Here is a 15,909-nt window from a genome sequence, read left to right on the forward strand (position 1 = left end):
CCCGCGATCTGATGAAATTGCTCCGAGATGACCAAAATGGTCCGTTTTGAAAAGTTTCATCTTTCAACTAATTTTGACTCTCAGAGGTGGATCATCACTTTTGGAGATAAAATGAGCATCTTTATCGTCATTTTCAAGCTTCTAGGGAGCCAAAACTCAAGATTTGGCTCATGGTAAAAAGTGACTTAAAAAGGCCCAAATGCTCACTTCGAAGGCTTAAAACGTGTTTATTCACTGCGGGAAGAGATATAAACAACATTTAGAGTAAATTAATGTTCATGCAAGAACGTTCAATTTTTCATGCAAAACGATCGATGACCCGCAATCTGATGAAATTGCTCCGAGATGACCAAAATGGTCCGTTTTGAAAATTTTCATCTTTCAACTAATTTTGACTCTCAGAGGTGGATCATCACTTTTGGAGATAAAATGAGCATCTTTATCGTCATTTTCATGCTTCTAGGGAGCCAAAACTCAAGATTTGGCTCATGGTTAAAAGTGACTTAAAAAGGCCCAAATGCTCACTTCGAGGGCTTAAAACGTGTTTATTCACTGCGGGAAGAGATATAAACAACATTTAGAGTAAATTATTGTTCATGCGAGAACGTTCAATTTTTCATGCAAAACGATCGATGACCCGCGACCTGATGAAATTGCTCCGAGATGACCAAAATGGTCCGTTTTGAAAATTTTCATCTTTCAACTAATTTTGACTCTCAGAGGTGGATCATCACTTTTGGAGATAAAATGAGCATCTTTATCGTCATTTTCATGCTTCTAGGGAGCCAAAACTCAAGATTTGGCTCATGGTTAAAAGTGACTTAAAAAGGCCCAAATGCTCACTTCGAGGGCTTAAAACGTGTTTATTCACTGCGGGAAGAGATATAAACAACATTTAGAGTAAATTAATGTTCATGCGAGAACTTTCAATTTTTCATGAAAAACGATCGATGACCCGCGACCTGATGAAATTGCTCTGAGATGACCAAAATAGTCCGTTTTGAAAATGTTCATCTTTCAACTAATTTTGACTCTCAGAGGTGTATCATCACTTTTGGAGATAAAATGAGCATCTTTATCGTCATTTTCATGCTTCTAGGGAGTCAAAACTCAAGATTTGGCTCATGGTTAAAAGTGACTTAAAAAGGCCCAAATGCTCACTTCGAGGGCTTAAAACGTGTTTATTCACTGCGGGAAGAGATATAAACAACATTTAGAGTAAAATAATGTTCATGCGAGAACGTTCAATTTTTCATGCAAAACGATCGTTGACCCGCGACCTGATGAAATTGCTCCGAGATGACCAAAATGGTCCGTTTTGAAAATTTTCATCTTTCAACTAATTTTGACTCTCAGAGGTGGATCATCACTTTTGGAGATAAAATGAGCATCTTTATCGTCATTTTCATGCTTCTAGGGATCCAAAACTCAAGATTTGGCTCATGGTTAAAAGTGACTTAAAAAGGCCCAAATGCTCACTTCGAGGGCTTAAAACTTGTTTATTCACTGCGGGAAGAGATATAAACAACATTTAGAGTAAATTAATGTTCATGCGAGAACGTTCAATTTTTCATGAAAAACGATCGATGACCCGCGACCTGATGAAATTGCTCTGAGATGACCAAAATAGTCCGTTTTGAAAATGTTCATCTTTCAACTAATTTTGACTCTCAGAGGTGTATCATCACTTTTGGAGATAAAATGAGCATCTTTATCGTCATTTTCATGCTTCTAGGGAGTCAAAACTCAAGATTTGGCTCATGGTTAAAAGTGACTTTAAAAGGCCCAAATGCTCACTTCGAGGGCTTAAAACGTGTTTATTCACTGCGGGAAGAGATATAAACAACATTTAGAGTAAATTAATGTTCATGCAAGAACGTTCAATTTTTCATGCAAAACGATCGATGACCCGCGACCTGATGAAATTGCTACGAGATGACCAAAATGGTCCGTTTTGAAAATTTTCATCTTTCAACTAATTCTGACTTTCAGAGGTGGATCATCACTTTTGGAGATAAAATGAGCATCTTTATCGTCATTTTCATGCTTCTAAGGAGCCAAAACTCAAGATTTGGCTCATGGTTAAAAGTGAATTAAAAGGACCCAAATGCTCACTTCGAGGGCTTAAAACGTGTTTATTCACTGCGGGAAGAGATATAAACAACATTTAGAGTAAATTAATGTTCATGCAAGAACGTTCAATTTTTCATGCAAAACGATCGATGACCCGCGACCTGATGAAATTGCTACGAGATGACCAAAATGGTCCGTTTTGAAAATTTTCATCTTTCAACTAATTTTGACTCTCAGAGGTGGATCATCACTTTTGGAGATAAAATGAGCATCTTTATCGTCATTTTCATGCTTCTAGGGAGCCAAAACTCAAGATTTGGCTCATGGTTAAAAGTGACTTAAAAAGGCCCAAATGCTAACTTCGAGGGCTTAAAACGTGTTTAGTCACTGCGGGAAGAGATATAAACAACATTTAGAGTAAATTATTGTTCATGCGAGAACGTTCAATTTTTCATGCAAAACGATCGATGACCCGCGACCTGATGAAATTGCTCCGAGATGACCAAAATGGTCCGTTTTGAAAATTTGCATCTTTCAACTAATTTTGACTCTCAGAGGTGGATCATCACTTTTGGATATAAAATGAGCATCTTTATCATCATTTTCATGCTTCTAGGGAGCCAAAACTCAAGATTTGGCTCATGGTTAAAAGTGACTTAAAAGGACCCAAATGCTCACTTCGAGGGCTTAAAACGTGTTTATTCACTGCGGGAAGAGATATAAACAACATTTAGAGTAAATTAATGTTCATGCAAGAACGTTCAATTTTTCATGCAAAACGATCGATGACCCGCGACCTGATGAAATTGCTCCAAGATGACCAAAATGGTCCATTTTGAAAATGTTCATCTTTCAACTAATTTTGACTCTCAGAGGTGGATCATCACTTTTGGATATAAAATGAGCATCTTTATCGTCATTTTCATGCTTCTAGGGAGCCAAAACTCAAGAATTGGCTCATGGTTAAAAGTGACTTAAAAAGGCCCAAATGCTCACTTTGAGGGATTAAAACGTGTTTATTCACTGCGGGAAGAGATATAAACAACATTTAGAGTAAATTAATGTTCATGCAAGAACGTTCAATTTTTCATGCAAAACGATCGATGACCCGCGACCTGATGAAATTGCTCCGAGATGACCAAAATGGTCAGTTTTGAAAATTTTCATCTTTCAACTAATTTTGACTCTCAGAGGTGGATCATCACTTTTGGAGATAAAATGAGCATCTTTATCGTCATTTTCATGCTTCTAGGGAGCCAAAACTCAATATTTGGCTCATGGTTAAAAGTGACTTAAAAAGGACCAAATGCTCACTTCGAGGGCTTAAAACGTGTTTATTCACTGCGGGAAGAGATATAAACAACATTTAGAGTAAATTAATGTTCATGCAAGAACGTTCAATGTTTCATGCAAAACGATCGATGACCCGCGACCTGATGAAATTGCTCCAAGATGACCAAAATGGTCCGTTTTGAAAATTTTCATCTTTCAACTAATTTTGACTCTCAGAGGTGGATCATCACTTTTGGATATAAAATGAGCATCTTTATCGTCATTTTCATGCTTCTAGGGAGCCAAAACTCAAGATTTGGCTCATGGTTAAAAGTGACTTAAAAAGGCCCAAATGCTCACTTTGAGGGCTTAAAACATGTTTATTCACTGCGGGAAGAGATATAAACAACATTTAGAGTAAATTATTGTTCATGCGAGAACGTTCAATTTTTCATGCAAAACGATTGATGACCCGCGACCTGATGAAATTGCTCTGAGATTACCAAAATGGTCCGTTTTAAAACCTTCCATCTTTCAACTAATTCTGACTTTCAGAGGTGGATCATCACTTTTGGAGATAAAATGAGCATCTTTATCGTCATTTTCATGCTTCTAAGGAGCCAAAACTCAAGATTTGGCTCATGGTTAACAGTGAATTAAAAGGACCCAAATGCTCACTTCGAGGGCTTAAAACGTGTTTATTCACTGCGGGAAGAGATATAAACAACATTTAGAGTAAATTAATGTTCATGCAAGAACGTTCAATTTTTCATGCAAAACGATCGATGACCCGCGACCTGATGAAATTGCTACGAGATAACCAAAATGGTCCGTTTTGAAAATTTTCATCTTTCAACTAATTTTGACTCTCAGAGGTGGATCATCACTTTTGGAGATAAAATGAGCATCTTTATCGTCATTTTCATGCTTCTAGGGAGCCAAAACTCAAGATTTGGCTCATGGTTAAAAGTGACTTAAAAAGGCCCAAATGCTAACTTCGAGGGCTTAAAACGTGTTTAGTCACTGCGGGAAGAGATATAAACAACATTTAGAGTAAATTATTGTTCATGCGAGAACGTTCAATTTTTCATGCAAAACGATCGATGACCCGCGACCTGATGAAATTGCTCCGAGATGACCAAAATGGTCCGTTTTGAAAATTTTCATCTTTCAACTAATTTTGACTCTCAGAGGTGGATCATCACTTTTGGATATAAAATGAGCATCTTTATCATCATTTTCATGCTTCTAGGGAGCCAAAACTCAAGATTTGGCTCATGGTTAAAAGTGACTTAAAAGGACCCAAATGCTCACTTCGAGGGCTTAAAACGTGTTTATTCACTGCGGGAAGAGATATAAACAACATTTAGAGTAAATTAATGTTCATGCAAGAACGTTCAATTTTTCATGCAAAACGATCGATGACCCGCGACCTGATGAAATTGCTCCGAGATGACCAAAATGGTCCGTTTTGAAAATTTTCATCTTTCAACTAATTTTGACTCTCAGAGGTGGATCATCACTTTTGGAGATAAAATGAGCATCTTTATCGTCATTTTCATGCTTCTAGGGAGCCAAAACTCAATATTTGGCTCATGGTTAAAAGTGACTTAAAAAAGAACAAATGCTCACTTCGAGGGCTTAAAACGTGTTTATTCACTGCGGGAAGAGATATAAACAACATTTAGAGTAAATTACTATTTATGCGAGAACGTTCAATTTTTCATGGAAAATGATCGATGACCCGCGACCTGATGAAATTGCTCTGAGATGACCAAAATGGTCCGTTTTAAAACCTTCCATCTTTCAACTAATTCTGACTTTCAGAGGTGGATCATCACTTTTGGAGATAAAATGAGCATCTTTATCGTCATTTTCATGCTTCTAAGGAGCCAAAACTCAAGATTTGGCTCATGGTTCAAAGTGAATTAAAGAACCCAAATGCTCACTTCGAGGGCTTAAAACTTGTTTATTCACTGCGGGAAGAGATATAAACAACATTTAGAGTAAATTAATGTTCATGCAAGAACGTTCAATTTTTCATGCAAAACGATCGATGACCCGCGACCTGATGAAATTGCTCCGAGATGACCAAAATGGTCCGTTTTGAAAATTTTCATCTTTCAACTAATTTTGACTCTCAGAGGTGGATCATCACTTTTGGAGATAAAATGAGCATCTTTATCGTCATTTTCATGCTTCTAGGGAGCCAAAACTCAAGATTTGGCTCATGGTTAAAAGTGACCTAAAAAGGCCCAAATGCTCACTTCGAGGGCTTAAAACGTGTTTATTCACTGCGGGAAGAGATATAAACAACATTTAGAGTAAATTATTGTTCATCCGAGAACGTTCAATTTTTCATGCAAAACGATCGATGACCCGCGATCTGATGAAATTGCTCCGAGATGACCAAAATGGTCCGTTTTGAAAAGTTTCATCTTTCAACTAATTTTGACTCTCAGAGGTGGATCATCACTTTTGGAGATAAAATGAGCATCTTTATCGTCATTTTCAAGCTTCTAGGGAGCCAAAACTCAAGATTTGGCTCATGGTAAAAAGTGACTTAAAAAGGCCCAAATGCTCACTTCGAAGGCTTAAAACGTGTTTATTCACTGCGGGAAGAGATATAAACAACATTTAGAGTAAATTAATGTTCATGCAAGAACGTTCAATTTTTCATGCAAAACGATCGATGACCCGCAATCTGATGAAATTGCTCCGAGATGACCAAAATGGTCCGTTTTGAAAATTTTCATCTTTCAACTAATTTTGACTCTCAGAGGTGGATCATCACTTTTGGAGATAAAATGAGCATCTTTATCGTCATTTTCATGCTTCTAGGGAGCCAAAACTCAAGATTTGGCTCATGGTTAAAAGTGACTTAAAAAGGCCCAAATGCTCACTTCGAGGGCTTAAAACGTGTTTATTCACTGCGGGAAGAGATATAAACAACATTTAGAGTAAATTATTGTTCATGCGAGAACGTTCAATTTTTCATGCAAAACGATCGATGACCCGCGACCTGATGAAATTGCTCCGAGATGACCAAAATGGTCCGTTTTGAAAATTTTCATCTTTCAACTAATTTTGACTCTCAGAGGTGGATCATCACTTTTGGAGATAAAATGAGCATCTTTATCGTCATTTTCATGCTTCTAGGGAGCCAAAACTCAAGATTTGGCTCATGGTTAAAAGTGACTTAAAAAGGCCCAAATGCTCACTTCGAGGGCTTAAAACGTGTTTATTCACTGCGGGAAGAGATATAAACAACATTTAGAGTAAATTAATGTTCATGCGAGAACTTTCAATTTTTCATGAAAAACGATCGATGACCCGCGACCTGATGAAATTGCTCTGAGATGACCAAAATAGTCCGTTTTGAAAATGTTCATCTTTCAACTAATTTTGACTCTCAGAGGTGTATCATCACTTTTGGAGATAAAATGAGCATCTTTATCGTCATTTTCATGCTTCTAGGGAGTCAAAACTCAAGATTTGGCTCATGGTTAAAAGTGACTTAAAAAGGCCCAAATGCTCACTTCGAGGGCTTAAAACGTGTTTATTCACTGCGGGAAGAGATATAAACAACATTTAGAGTAAAATAATGTTCATGCGAGAACGTTCAATTTTTCATGCAAAACGATCGTTGACCCGCGACCTGATGAAATTGCTCCGAGATGACCAAAATGGTCCGTTTTGAAAATTTTCATCTTTCAACTAATTTTGACTCTCAGAGGTGGATCATCACTTTTGGAGATAAAATGAGCATCTTTATCGTCATTTTCATGCTTCTAGGGATCCAAAACTCAAGATTTGGCTCATGGTTAAAAGTGACTTAAAAAGGCCCAAATGCTCACTTCGAGGGCTTAAAACTTGTTTATTCACTGCGGGAAGAGATATAAACAACATTTAGAGTAAATTAATGTTCATGCGAGAACGTTCAATTTTTCATGAAAAACGATCGATGACCCGCGACCTGATGAAATTGCTCTGAGATGACCAAAATAGTCCGTTTTGAAAATGTTCATCTTTCAACTAATTTTGACTCTCAGAGGTGTATCATCACTTTTGGAGATAAAATGAGCATCTTTATCGTCATTTTCATGCTTCTAGGGAGTCAAAACTCAAGATTTGGCTCATGGTTAAAAGTGACTTTAAAAGGCCCAAATGCTCACTTCGAGGGCTTAAAACGTGTTTATTCACTGCGGGAAGAGATATAAACAACATTTAGAGTAAATTAATGTTCATGCAAGAACGTTCAATTTTTCATGCAAAACGATCGATGACCCGCGACCTGATGAAATTGCTACGAGATGACCAAAATGGTCCGTTTTGAAAATTTTCATCTTTCAACTAATTCTGACTTTCAGAGGTGGATCATCACTTTTGGAGATAAAATGAGCATCTTTATCGTCATTTTCATGCTTCTAAGGAGCCAAAACTCAAGATTTGGCTCATGGTTAAAAGTGAATTAAAAGGACCCAAATGCTCACTTCGAGGGCTTAAAACGTGTTTATTCACTGCGGGAAGAGATATAAACAACATTTAGAGTAAATTAATGTTCATGCAAGAACGTTCAATTTTTCATGCAAAACGATCGATGACCCGCGACCTGATGAAATTGCTACGAGATGACCAAAATGGTCCGTTTTGAAAATTTTCATCTTTCAACTAATTTTGACTCTCAGAGGTGGATCATCACTTTTGGAGATAAAATGAGCATCTTTATCGTCATTTTCATGCTTCTAGGGAGCCAAAACTCAAGATTTGGCTCATGGTTAAAAGTGACTTAAAAAGGCCCAAATGCTAACTTCGAGGGCTTAAAACGTGTTTAGTCACTGCGGGAAGAGATATAAACAACATTTAGAGTAAATTATTGTTCATGCGAGAACGTTCAATTTTTCATGCAAAACGATCGATGACCCGCGACCTGATGAAATTGCTCCGAGATGACCAAAATGGTCCGTTTTGAAAATTTGCATCTTTCAACTAATTTTGACTCTCAGAGGTGGATCATCACTTTTGGATATAAAATGAGCATCTTTATCATCATTTTCATGCTTCTAGGGAGCCAAAACTCAAGATTTGGCTCATGGTTAAAAGTGACTTAAAAGGACCCAAATGCTCACTTCGAGGGCTTAAAACGTGTTTATTCACTGCGGGAAGAGATATAAACAACATTTAGAGTAAATTAATGTTCATGCAAGAACGTTCAATTTTTCATGCAAAACGATCGATGACCCGCGACCTGATGAAATTGCTCCAAGATGACCAAAATGGTCCATTTTGAAAATGTTCATCTTTCAACTAATTTTGACTCTCAGAGGTGGATCATCACTTTTGGATATAAAATGAGCATCTTTATCGTCATTTTCATGCTTCTAGGGAGCCAAAACTCAAGAATTGGCTCATGGTTAAAAGTGACTTAAAAAGGCCCAAATGCTCACTTTGAGGGATTAAAACGTGTTTATTCACTGCGGGAAGAGATATAAACAACATTTAGAGTAAATTAATGTTCATGCAAGAACGTTCAATTTTTCATGCAAAACGATCGATGACCCGCGACCTGATGAAATTGCTCCGAGATGACCAAAATGGTCAGTTTTGAAAATTTTCATCTTTCAACTAATTTTGACTCTCAGAGGTGGATCATCACTTTTGGAGATAAAATGAGCATCTTTATCGTCATTTTCATGCTTCTAGGGAGCCAAAACTCAATATTTGGCTCATGGTTAAAAGTGACTTAAAAAGGACCAAATGCTCACTTCGAGGGCTTAAAACGTGTTTATTCACTGCGGGAAGAGATATAAACAACATTTAGAGTAAATTAATGTTCATGCAAGAACGTTCAATTTTTCATGCAAAACGATCGATGACCCGCGACCTGATGAAATTGCTCTGAGATGACCAAAATAGTCCGTTTTGAAAATTTTCATCTTTCAACTAATTTTGACTCTCAGAGGTGGATCGTCACTTTTGGAGATAAAATGAGCATCTTTATCGTCATTTTCATACTTCTAGGGAGCCAAAACTCAAGATTTGGCTCATGGTTAAAAGTGACTTAAAAAGGCCCAAATGCTTACTTTGAGGGCTTAAAACGTGTTTATTCACTGCGGGAAGAGATATAAACAACATTTAGAGTAAATTAATGTTCATGCAAGAACGTTCAATTTTTCATGCAAAGCGATCGATGACCCGCGAACTGATGAAATTGCTCCGAGATGACCAAAATGGTCCGTTTTGAAAATGTTCATCTTTCAACCAATTTTGACTCTCAGAGGTGGATCATCACTTTTGGAGATAAAATGAGCATCTTTATCGTCATTTTCTTGCTTCTAGGGAGCCAAAACTCAAGATTTGGCTCATGGTTAAAAGTGACTTAAAAAGGCCCAAATGCTCACTTCGAGGGCTTAAAACGTGTTTATTCACTGTGGGAAGAGATATAAACAACATTTAGAGTAAAATAATGTTCATGCGAGAACGTTGAATTTTTCATGCAAAACGATCGTTGACCCGCGACCTGATGAAATTGCTCTGAGATGACCAAAATGGTCCGTTTTGAAAATGTTCATCTTTCAACTAATTTTTACTCTCAGAGGTGGATCATCACTTTTGGAGCTAAAATGAGCATCTTTATAGTCATTTTCATGCTTCTAGGGAGCCAAAACTCAAGATTTGGCTCATGGGTAAAAGTGACTTAAAAGGACCCAAATGCTCACTTCGAGGGCTTAAAACGTGTTTAGTCACTGCGGGAAGAGATATAAACAACATTTAGAGTAAATTATTGTTCATGCGAGAACGTTCAATTTTTCATGCAAAACGATCGATGACCCGCGACCTGATGAAATTGCTCCGAGATGACCAAAATGGTCCGTTTTGAAAATTTTCATCTTTCAACTAATTTTGACTCTCAGAGGTGGATCATCACTTTTGGATATAAAATGAGCATCTTTATCGACATTTTCATGCTTCTAGGGAGCCAAAACTCAAGATTTGGCTCATGGTTAAAAGTGACTTAAAAGGACCCAAATGCTCACTTCGAGGGCTTAAAACGTGTTTATTCACTGCGGGAAGAGATATAAACAACATTTAGAGTAAATTAATGTTCATGCAAGAACGTTCAATTTTTCATGCAAAACGATCGATGACCCGCGACCTGATGAAATTGCTCCGAGATGACCAAAATGGTCCGTTTTGAAAATGTTCATCTTTCAACTAATTTTGACTCTCAGAGGTGGATCATCACTTTTGGATATAAAATGAGCATCTTTATCGTCATTTTCATGCTTCTAGGGAGCCAAAACTCAAGATTTGGCTCATGGTTAAAAGTGACTTAAAAAGGCCCAAATGCTCACTTTGAGGGATTAAAGCGTGTTTATTCACTGCAGGAAGAGATATAAACAACATTTAGAGTAAATTAATGTTCATGCAAGAACGTTCTATTTTTCTTGCAAAACGATCGATGACCCGCGACCTGATGAAATTGCTCCGAGATGACCAAAATGGTCCGTTTTGAAATTTTTCATCTTTCAACTAATTTTGACTCGCAGAGGTGGATCATCACTTTTGGATATAAAATGAGCATCTTTATCGTCATTTTCATGCTTCTAGGGAGCCAAAATTCAAGATTTGGCTCATGGTTAAAAGTGACTTAAAAAGGCCCAAATGCTCACTTCGAGGGCTTAAAACGTGTTTATTCACTGCGGGAAGAGATATAAACAACATTTAGAGTAAATTATTGTTCATGCGAGAACGTTCAATTTTTCATGCAAAACGATCGATGACCCGCGACCTGAAGAAATTGCTCTGAGATGACCAAAATGGTCCGTTTTAAAACCTTCCATCTTTCAACTAATTCTGACTTTCAGAGGTGGATCATCACTTTTGGAGATAAAATGAGCATCTTTATCGTCATTTTCATGCTTCTAAGGAGCCAAAACTCAAGATTTGGCTCATGGTTAAAAGTGAATTAAAGAACCCAAATGCTCACTTCGAGGGCTTAAAACTTGTTTATTCAGTGCGGGAAGAGATATAAACAACATTTAGAGTAAATTAATGTTCATGCAAGAACGTTCAATTTTTCATGCAAAACGATCGATGACCCGCGACCTGATGAAATTGCTCCGAGATGACCAAAATGGTCCGTTTTGAAAATTTTCATCTTTCAACTAATTTTGACTCTCAGAGGTGGATCATCACTTTTGGAGATAAAATGAGCATCTTTATCGTCATTTTCATGCTTCTAGGGAGCCAAAACTCAAGATTTGGCTCATGGTTAAAAGTGACTTAAAAAGGCCCAAATGCTCACTTTGAGGGCTTAAAACGTGTTTATTCACCGTGGGAAGAGATATAAACAACATTTAGAGTAAAATAATGTTCATGCGAGAACCTTGAATTTTTCATGCAAAACGATCGTTGACCCGCGACCTGATGAAATTGCTTTGAGATGACCAAAATGGTCCGTTTTGAAAATGTTCATCTTTCAACGAATTTTTACTCTCAGAGGTGGATCATCACTTTTGGAGCTAAAATGAGCATCTTTATAGTCATTTTCATGCTTCTAGGGAGCCAAAACTCAAGATTTGGCTCATGGGTAAAAGTGACTTAAAAGGACCCAAATGCTCACTTCGAGGGCTTAAAACATGTTTAGTCACTGCGGGAAGAGATATAAACAACATTTAGAGTAAATTATTGTTCATGCGAGAACGTTCAATTTTTCATGAAAAACGATCGATGACCCGCGACCTGATGAAATTGCTCCGAGATGACCAAAATGGTCCGTTTTGAAAAATTTCATCTTTTAACTAATTTTGACTCTCAGAGGTGGATCATCACTTTTGGATATAAAATGAGCATCTTTATCGTCATTTTCATGCTTCTAGGGAGCCAAAACTCAAGATTTGGCTCATGGTTAAAAGTGACTTAAAAACGCCCAAATGCTCACTTTGAGGGATTAATACGTGTTTATTCACTGCGGGAAGAGATATAAACAACATTTAGAGTAAATTAATGTTCATGCAAGAACGTTCAATTTTTCATGCAAAACGATCGATGACCCGCGATCTGATGAAATTGCTCCGAGATGACCAAAATGGTCCGTTTTGAAAATTTTCATCTTTCAACTAATTTTGACTCTCAGAGGTGGATCATCACTTTTGGAGATAAAATGAGCATCTTTATCGTCATTTTCATGCTTCTAGGGAGCCAAAACTCAAGATTTGGCTCATGGTTAAAAGTGACTTAAAAAGGCCCACATGCTCACTTCGAGGGCTTAAAACGTGTTTATTCACTGCGGGAAGAGATATAAACAACATTTAGAGTAAATTATTGTTCATGCGAGAACGTTCAATTTTTCATGCAAAACGATCGATGACCCGCGACCTGATGAAATTGCTCTGAGATGACCAAAATGGTCCGTTTTAAAACCTTCCATCTTTCAACTAATTCTGACTTTCAGAGGTGGATCATCACTTTTGGAGATAAAATGAGCATCTTTATCGTCATTTTCATGCTTCTAAGGAGCCAAAACTCAAGATTTGGCTCATGGTTAAAAGTGAATTAAAAGGACCCAAATGCTCACTTCGAGGGCTTAAAACGTGTTTATTCACTGCGGGAAGAGATATAAACAACATTTAGAGTAAATTAATGTTCATGCAAGAACGTTCAATTTTTCATGCAAAACGATCGATGACCCGCGACCTGATGAAATTGCTCAGAGATGACCAAAATGGTCCGTTTTGAAAATTTTCATCTTTCAACTAATTTTGACTCTCAGAGGTGGATCATCACTTTTGGAGATAAAATGAGCATCTTTATCGTCATTTTCATGCTTCTAGGGAGCCAAAACTCAAGATTTGGCTCATGGTTAAAAGTGACTTAAAAAGGCCCAAATGCTCACTTCGAGGGCTTAAAACGTGTTTATTCACTGCGGGAAGAGATATAAACAACATTTAGAGTAAATTAATGTTCATGCAAAAACGTTCAATTTTTCATGAAAAACGATCGATGACCCGCGACCTGATGAAATTGCTCTGAGATGACCAAAATAGTCCGTTTTGAAAATGTTCATCTTTCAACTAATTTTGACTCTCAGAGGTGTATCATCACTATTGGAGATAAAATGAGCATCTTTATCGTCATTTTCATGCTTCTAGGGAGTCAAAACTCAAGATTTGGCTCATGGTTAAAAGTGACTTAAAAAGGCCCAAATGCTCACTTCGAGGGCTTAAAACATGTTTATTCACTGCGGGAAGAGATATAAACAACATTTAGAGTAAATTAATGTTCATGCGAGAACGTTCAATTTTTCATGCAAAACGATCGATGACCCGCGACCTGATGAAATTGCTCTGAGATGACCAAAATAGTCCGTTTTGAAAATGTTCATCTTTCAACTAATTTTGACTCTCAGAGGTGGATCGTCACTTTTGGAGATAAAATGAGCATCTTTATCGTCATTTTCATACTTCTAGGGAGCCAAAACTCAAGATTTGGCTCATGGTTAAAAGTGACTTAAAAGGACCCAAATGCTCACTTCGAGGGCTTAAAACGTGTTTATTCACTGCGGGAAGAGATATAAACAACATTTAGAGTAAATTAATGTTCATGCAAGAACGTTCAGCTTTTCATGCAAAACGATCGATGACCCGCGACCTGATGAAATTGCTCCGAGATGACCAAAATGGTCCGTTTTGAAAATGTTCATCTTTCAACTAATTTTGACTCTCAGAGGTGGATCATCACTTTTGGATATAAAATGAGCATCTTTATCGTCATTTTAATGATTCTAGGGAGCCAAAATTCAAGATTTGGCTCATGGTTAAAAGTGACTTAAAAAGGCCCAAATGCTCACTTCGAGGGCTTAAAACGTGTTTATTCACTGCGGGAAGAGATATAAACAACATTTAGAGTAAATTATTGTTCATGCGAGAACGTTCAATTTTTCATGCAAAACGATCGATGACCCGCGACCTGATGAAATTGCTCTGAGATGACCAAAATGGTCCGTTTTAAAACCTTCCATCTTTCAACTAATTCTGACTTTCAGAGTGGATCATCACTTTTGGATATAAAATGAGCATCTTTATCGTCATTTTCATGCTTCTAGGGAGCCAAAATTCAAGATTTGGCTCATGGTTAAAAGTGACTTAAAAAGGCCCAAATGCTCACTTCGAGGGCTTAAAACGTGTTTATTCACTGCGGGAAGAGATATAAACAACATTTAGAGTAAATTAATGTTCATGCAAGAACGTTCAATTTTTCATGCAAAACAATCGATGACCCGCGACCTGATGAAATTGCTCCGAGATGTCCAAAATGGTCCGTTTTGAAAATTTTCATCTTTCAACTAATTTTGACTCTCAGAGGTGGATCATCACTTTTGGATATAAAATGAGCATCTTTATCGTCATTTTCATGCTTCTAGGGAGCCAAAACTCAAGATTTGGCTCATGGTTAAAAGTGACTTAAAAAGGCCCAAATGCTCACTTCGAGGGCTTAAAACGTGTTTATTCACTGCGGGAAGAGATATAAACAACATTTAGAGTAAATTATTGTTCATCCGAGAACGTTCAATTTTTCATGCAAAACGATCGATGACCCGCGATCTGATGAAATTGCTCCGAGATGACCAAAATGGTCCGTTTTGAAAAGTTTCATCTTTCAACTAATTTTGACTCTCAGAGGTGGATCATCACTTTTGGAGATAAAATGAGCATCTTTATCGTCATTTTCATGCTTCTAGGGAGCCAAAACTCAAAATTTGGCTCATGGTTAAAAGTGACTTAAAAAGGCCCAAATGCTCACTTCGAGGGCCTAAAACGTGTTTATTCACTGCGGGAAGAGATATAAACAACATTTAGAGTAAATTATTGTTGATGCGAGAACGTTCAATTTTTCATGCAAAACGATCGATGACCCGCGACCTGATGAAATTGCTCTGAGATGACCAAAATGGTCCGTTTTAAAACCTTCCATCTTTCAACTAATTCTGACTTTCAGAGGTGGATCATCACTTTTGGAGATAAAATGAGCATCTTTATCGTCATTTTCATGCTTCTAAGGAGCCAAAACTCAAGATTTGGCTCATGGTTAAAAGTGAATTAAAAGGACCCAAATGCTCACTTCGAGGGCTTAAAACGTGTTTATTCACTGCGGGAAGAGATATAAACAACATTTAGAGTAAATTATTGTTCATCCGAGAACGTTCAATTTTTCATGCAAAACGATCGATGACCCGCGACCTGATGAAATTGCTCTGAGATGACCAAAATGGTCCGTTTTAAAACATTCCATCTTTCAACTAATTCTGACTTTTAGAGGTGGATCATCACTTTTGGAGATAAAATGAGCATCTTTATCGTCATTTTCATGCTTCTAGGGAGCCAAAACTCAAGATTTGGCTCATGGTTAAAAGTGACTTAAAAAGGCCCAAATGCTCACTTCGAGGGCTTAAAACGTGTTTATTCACTGCGGGAAGAGATATAAACAACATTTAGAGTAAATTAATGTTCATGCGAGAACGTTCAATTTTTCATGAAAAACGATCCATGACCCGCGACCTGA

This window comes from Lissotriton helveticus, chromosome 2_1 (assembly GCF_964261635.1).
Source record: "Lissotriton helveticus chromosome 2_1, aLisHel1.1, whole genome shotgun sequence".
NCBI lineage: Eukaryota > Metazoa > Chordata > Amphibia > Caudata > Salamandridae > Lissotriton > Lissotriton helveticus.